Raw genomic sequence first — 7341 nt, 5'->3', positions numbered from 1 at the left:
TTGATTAGACACAAATAATATACTTGTTTCAGCTTGGTTAGCCGTCTTCAATTCATCGCGACACCAGACAATAACAACCATCTTTGATTTTTAAAAATGAAACTATGTCATTTTTTGACTATTTGGCTTCATTCAAAAAGTGAAATGATAACCTACTTCGGTGATCATTTCCCCACATCTAGGCACATCATTGATGCTTATACTGACAACTGGTCGGAGAACGGTCAAAAGTCTTTTGACTAAATGAAGCTCACTTATTTCTCAAACCAACCTTGATAGGCTATATATAAATAGGGGTGTTCAACCGGCCGGTTAACCGGTTCCAGTTAAGACCGATTTTGCCTTTTATTTTACAAACCGGTTAACCGACTGTTAATGGTTTAGGTTTTACCGGTTCCGGTTCTACTGGTTCTGATCGGTTTCAGTCGGTTAATCGGATTTAACAAGCAACCGATAATTCAAATTTTAAATTAAGTAATAAATTTATGAAATATATATATATTTTCAAATTATTGTTTGCACTTTCTTATTATACTATTCTATATCTTTTCTTGTCTCTATTATAATATATTATATTATTATAATATATTTTATTGACATATTTAGAAATATGTTATAATATATAATTTTATTATAACAATATAATATATTTTATAGTTATTTTTTTTTGTTAGCTTTTTATATGTTTCTTAAAAAAATACAATTTCATTTTAATACATCTATTATTTGTAAAATAATTAATACAAATTATAAAATATAAAAATATATAATTAAATTATTATCGGTTTACCGGTTAAACCGTTAGAAAAATATATAAACCGAAAACCAAACCGTTTAATGGTAAAAAAAACAGTTGATCGGAACCGCTAGAACCGGTTAACCAATAAACCGTTAAAATGAAACTAGTTAACTGTTTTTGTTGAATGGATCATCATCCCGATCGAATGACACATTAGGATGATGTTCATAATACTCTTGGGAGCTTTGTGAAGCTTTCCATGCCCTCAGATCAAAGGATTCGAGCCTCAATCAAAACTTCAAAACCTTCAGTTTTGATGTTTTTGAGGACCAAGAGAACCGACTGAGGATCTTTGATTAGGAACCAAAGAGCCCCAACCGGGAATTTTCGAGCCTAGGACCGAGGATCTTCGAACCTAGGACCGAGAATTTTTTGAAATTCGATCGAGGATTTTCAAACCTTTGACCAAGGGGTTCCAACCGAGGATTCTAGCCTCGTGACCAGGAGGCTTACGCACTTGATCGAGGATTCTAGCCTTAAGACCAAGAGTCTTTAGCACCCCGAATTAGAATCCCAAACCAGGATCGAGGAGGGTCTTGACGACTCTTTATCAAATAAATAATCTTTTAAATTAATAGTTTTTATTTAATTTAAATAAAAGATTTCTTTAACCAAATTGTTATTTGATTATTTTAAATATAAAAGATTATTTTAAATTTGATCAAAAATATTTTCTTATAATTAATTGCAAACTTCTCGGGATTTGTTTTAAATTTTTTAAATAATGTTTTATTTTGAAAAGATTTTTGACACACAAACTATTGTTGAAATTTCTGGAGAGGGTTAAAAAAAGTCAAAATATAGTCTTTAATTTCTTTCTCTTTAAAATAAATTTTTTGGAGCATTTGATGGTATAAATGCTATTTATAATTGTATGTGAGATTATAAATTTTTTAAATTTAATGTGGGACAAAGTGCATAAACATTAAATTTTCAATGTGGGACAAAGAGAATAAACTTCTTATTCATTCATTTTCACTCTTTTTTCTTCACACTTTCTTTAGTGATTCTCAAAACGATATCATTATGTTAGGATCGGGATCACCAATGGAGACTGGGGTCTCACAAAGTTGAACGCTTACGCACGCTTCGTTTGATAATAACCCTGTTAGAGGTTGATTATCTAGTTTCCACTCTACGTAAGACGTCACAAACTCTTGAACCAAGTTCAAGTGCGGAAATATTTATTTCGTCTTGAAGCAACACAACGAGATTAGAGTAAAGCAATAGGAAAGAACACACGACACAAGGATGTTTATGGATGTTCGGAGATAAAGCTCCTACGTCACCCCTTCTTCTCAACCTTGAGAAGGATATTCTTTAGAAGATTTGATTGAATACAAGACTTGTACACAACCCAGTCGAACAACCAGGACTTAGTTACTGCCTGTTTTCGAACTCCTAGCACACACACTATGTTGAACAGAAACAGAATATGTCAACTTACAATGCTAACAAACTCACACATAATAAGTAGGATTGTAATACAATTTTAGAACTCTAACACACTTGAAAGCTTGTGAGACTTAGAGCTTGAAAGAGTTGATAACTTAACGTTCGTGAAAAGATTATTCAAAAGTCGGTATGAAGCAAGTTGTCCTTTGTCTTCTTAAATAGGCAAATGTCAACGGACATATTTTGTTTCTCAACAGACATATTTTGCTTCATAAGGTTGAGGTTCAAAATAACACTTTAAATGAGATATTCTTTGAATTTGTCTGTACTTGGATGATAATAAGCCAAATTGTCATTAATTGAATTATGATTTACGAGGAGCGTAAATCTCAGAAGCTTTGACTTGTTTTTGATTCTTTTATCATATCTCTGCTGCCGCCATAAAGGTCTTCATCAGTCCATCCACAAAAATGGAAACAAACTGTTGAATCCATATAAAGCTGATATCTGCAACTACCGAAAATGTGCTTATATAGTACCGAGGCTGATAGGTTTTGAGAAGCAGAAAGCGTACTAGAAACGCTTCTAAATTAAAATCCGATTTGTAAAAATGCCGGACGCATGCTTTGCAAAGTACTTATTGCAAAGTACCGGACGCGTGCTTTGATATAAGATCGATGTTGGAAAACGTAGACTTCGCCAAAATATCGATTTGAGATAAAATATCAATTCCGCTTCATAGAGTACCGACTTCGCAAAATATCGATGTTGGATAAAACCAGTTACGCTTTGATAAAATGCTGAAGTTCATACTATCGAATAGTTTTGTGAAATATCGAAATGACATAGAACCGGCTACGTGTTTGTAAAATGCTGATTCTATAAACTACTGATCTTCATAAATGCCGATTATGCCTTTATAGAAAATCGATATTTAGAAAGTCGATTTGCAAAGTACCAGTTATGTCCATAGATTGCCGATCCTGTAATAATGTCGATTTTATGTAAAACTGAACTCTGATAAAATATCGACTTAATAAAAGACCGAACAACTTTTTCTTCCGATTTTCTTTAATCTGCATAGAATTTTACACAATTAAGTTCTTATTTAATAGATAATTAATACTACTATTTAATTATCTATTTTTACTTAACACATTATATATTATTTGTGTCTTCCGCGTCATATGAGCTACAGAAACGACCATTTGTCACTTGTGGTGGTCCGATTGCAGCCGACGACGATCGCCACCAGATTTTCCGGCGATATTTTTTTTCTTATAAACAAAAATACCATTATTAATGCACATCATTATTTCTAACATTTATTTATTATTACTATTATTATTTTTTAATCTTTTAGTTTTATTTAAAATACTAGTCCAATTTTAGTTAGTCTTGGAACGAATTGATACAAAATTTTTCCAAAATTAATTATTTTAATCTGGTACTTTAAGCCTAAAAATTAAATATGTCTTATTATCATAAAATTAAATTTGTAGGCTCGAAATTATTTTGAAAAATTATAAAGTTTGGGGGGTAAAAATTGAGTGTGTACAATGAGCAAATTGGGAATAACCCAACATGAAAATTAAATGATTTCATTGTTCGAATTGTAGTCTAGAGAATCGTCATCAATGACTGACCAAACCCAAGTCCCCTAGAAGGGGGCGCTAGAGAGGTTGAGAGCTACGTCATGTCCGAACTCTATCGTACAATGAGACGCTGTCCTCGAGTCAGGTTGTTTGGGAATGTATCCTCAATTGGGAGGTAAATTCCATCCAAAGCTAAATATTGATGAGAGACTAATATCAAACAAGTAGTGAGGGAAATATGAAAAGGACTTTGAAAAGAGAGTCAAAGTACTTCAAATTGTCGGGAGGGAAGCATATGAGAGTCGGTAATGCACCCCAGTCGGATGTCAAACGATTAATAACTAGTCGACCAATCGACTTGTGGTGTGGAAGGCTAAAGCCCGAGCTTTTTTTACGCTCATATAGACGTCTTCGTCTTGACCATTTTTACAGTATGAGCTTTTTGGTGTGTTAGCGTATCTCGACATCTTCACGCTTCAAGCACTGACCGATGGGCTTCCATTCGACCTGTCTTAAAACATGGATCAATGTGTGTGCGAGTCAACGAATGAGTAAAATCGTAAGGCGTAAAGAAGTTGATTGACGGATCCTTGTGGGTTGTATTGTAGGAATATTAGTTAAAATTTAGTTTATTATGATAATAAAGTTAGAGATAAAATTTTAATTCGATAAATATATTGAGGACTATATTGTACTATATAATGAATTACAATTAATGAAAATAACATTTTTTCTAGTGCAACCCTATATAGCTAAGTTGCTAACATGAAAGCGTAAAGAAATTAAAATGGTCGGATCAAGCAACATGATGACAGGAACGAACATCGCCAAGTTGAGTGATACTTAAAAAAATTGCTCTAGCGAAAAAAATATAACATCGATCCACTAAATCTTCACAGTGTCGACAATCCGAACACCGTTTTAAGCACCATATATAACTCTCACCAGAATAAAAATATCAGCCAATTTGGAGCAGTATCTAATTCAAGATTGACAATTTACCAAGATTTGACAGAAAGTATCAAGAAAATTTTAATTTTATGTCTTTACTCCATGTGACCTATATATAGTTAGAAATGAGAAAATGTGCTTACACAAAGTTATAGATATACAAATCATCTAGGCCGTGTCAAAATTTCTGATTAATTGACATTTCCAATAAGATCTGCCCAAATAACCAAAATCAGGTTTTTACCAAAGACCTATTTTCGTGTGTTCTTCCCTAATCCAATCCAAAACGTTATTTTACAATATTTTTGGATCGTCTTTTAATTTGTTGTTTTGAATTTGATATTAAATTTAGACAAATTTTATTTACAATGAATTGATAAAATGCAATAAAATACAAAAACATTAAAATAATTCAAATAACATATCTAAATCATCAAATTGGAGAACTACATCGATCATTAAAAAGAATTATGAATCTTACAAACCGATTACTGGCTTCAATACGTGAACCTTACGAACTGGTCAAGATCCGGTTGGACCGGACGGTTTAGACGGAAAAGTGATCCCAAAATTCCCGATTGGAAAAGTTTTCTCTCTCCAAACACCAAAATTTCAATATGATTATGAATCTTCTTGAGAGATAGAATTCTTATACGTTTAGTTTTCCCTCTTCCTTACCTCCATCAACCACACACAGTGTAAAAAACAATCGAATTAAAAGATAAGTATTCGGTTCCTTCGACCACGAGAATTATCTTAAAACCCTAGAATTAAGATGTCTGATCAGATCTGTTCTAGGTTAGTCGATTCTCTATCTTCCTATATATTCTCCTTCATCTAATCAGATCTATTAAAGGTTAGTAGATCCCTGTCTTCCTTCGTCTTATTAGATCTGTTCAAGTTTGATCTCCTTCCTCTATGTCCTCCTTCGTCTGATCTGATTCTTCGTCTGATTAGATCTGTTCAGCTAAGATGAGAAGTCAAATAAAAGATATGGAGATTAAGCCTTCCTTTTACCTTCGCTGGAAGATGAGATTGTATGAAACGGTGAATTTACAGCCAAAAGAAGATGATACTTGGAGGAGAGAGAGACAATAGATTGGAGAAGACAATATTTGGAGAAATGATACTGAGAGAAAATAGATTAAAGGTTAAAAATTAATCATAGTTAAGTTAAAAAGTTAAAAATTAATCGTAGTTAAGTTAAAAGGTTAAAAATTAATCATAGTTAAGTTAAAAGTAAAGGTATAGGATTTTGCAATGGTTATTTATTACTTTTAAATAATCCTTTTTATTTATTTATTGGTTTCACCATACAAAAATTAAACCGGTCCAACCGGTTGAACTGGTCGGACCGAAGTTCGCCCAAAAAACCGGGTTGATGAACGAAACGGTTTTTAAAACCTTGATTTCTTGTCCTAAACGGATTACATTTGTTAAGTTTATTGATGCATCGGGTTTTATCTCAGATGCTTCAACATTGTGCAACTTGTATTCTAAGATTGTTGAGTGGACAGGTGTTGGAAATGTTGTTCAACTTGTGACTAATAATGGAGCTAACTATAAGGTAGCTGGTAAATTATTAAGTGAAAAGTATATGACCATTTTGGTCTCCCTTTTGTGCTGCATATTGCATCAATTTAATTATCAATTTAATTTTTAAGGACATTTGTGAGATGCTTTGTATGAAAATGACGTCTAATTTGGTGTCTAAGATTACTATCTTTGTGGACAATAACAAATCGACTTTGAATTGGTTGAGGCATCGTCCCAGTTGGAATGAGATTGTTAAACCCTATACTACTCACTTTGATACTACTTTTATAGCACTTCAAAGTTTGAATGACCACAAGGCACACTTGGAAACTTTGGTCGTATCTCAAGATTACTCAAAATATTTGAAGATGTCGAAGGATATAGAAGTGAAACAAGTTATATTGGATTACATGTTTTTGTTGGAATTTTTAAACTAATTCTATAAATTCTATTAATGAATGGAAATTAGAATATGGGTAATAAAATTAAATCAATTTCATGTGAAATTCAAATGTGAATTATATGGTGAAAATCTTTGTCTTTTATGTTTCAGAAATACGAGTCGCGGTGTTGCAAAAGAGATGATGTTCATTTCGAAAAAAATGAAAAAGATTCATCTTAAGGAATCAACAAATAAAGATAAGTTTTTATTGCATATAAATATGTTTGATTATTAACACATATGTTTTTATGCTTTTAAAGCTTAGTTTTATAAGCTAATATATTTTGATATGAAAATTTCTCAAGAAACATTAATTTGTATATTCATTATACAAATGTTATATATAAAATAAATTAGAACACAATAATTTAATTTGTTCTAGTCTTATTTAAAGATTTGTTTGGTTATTAAAATTATTAATAATAATGAATGAAATAAGAAAGTAACTAATATGTTTGCTTTCAATTTTTATAAAATTTATGGTGTTAAAATAAATTATAATTGAAACATATGGTTTCAGTTTTAAAATAATTAATTATAATATATACATTCTTTTTAATTAAGCAATATAATTAATAAGAATATGGTAGGATGATTTAATAAATAAAGAGAGATGATATCTT

Source organism: Impatiens glandulifera, chromosome 1, assembly GCF_907164915.1.
Source record: "Impatiens glandulifera chromosome 1, dImpGla2.1, whole genome shotgun sequence".
Taxonomy (NCBI): domain Eukaryota; kingdom Viridiplantae; phylum Streptophyta; class Magnoliopsida; order Ericales; family Balsaminaceae; genus Impatiens; species Impatiens glandulifera.
Note: the sequence above shows the minus strand (reverse complement) of the source record.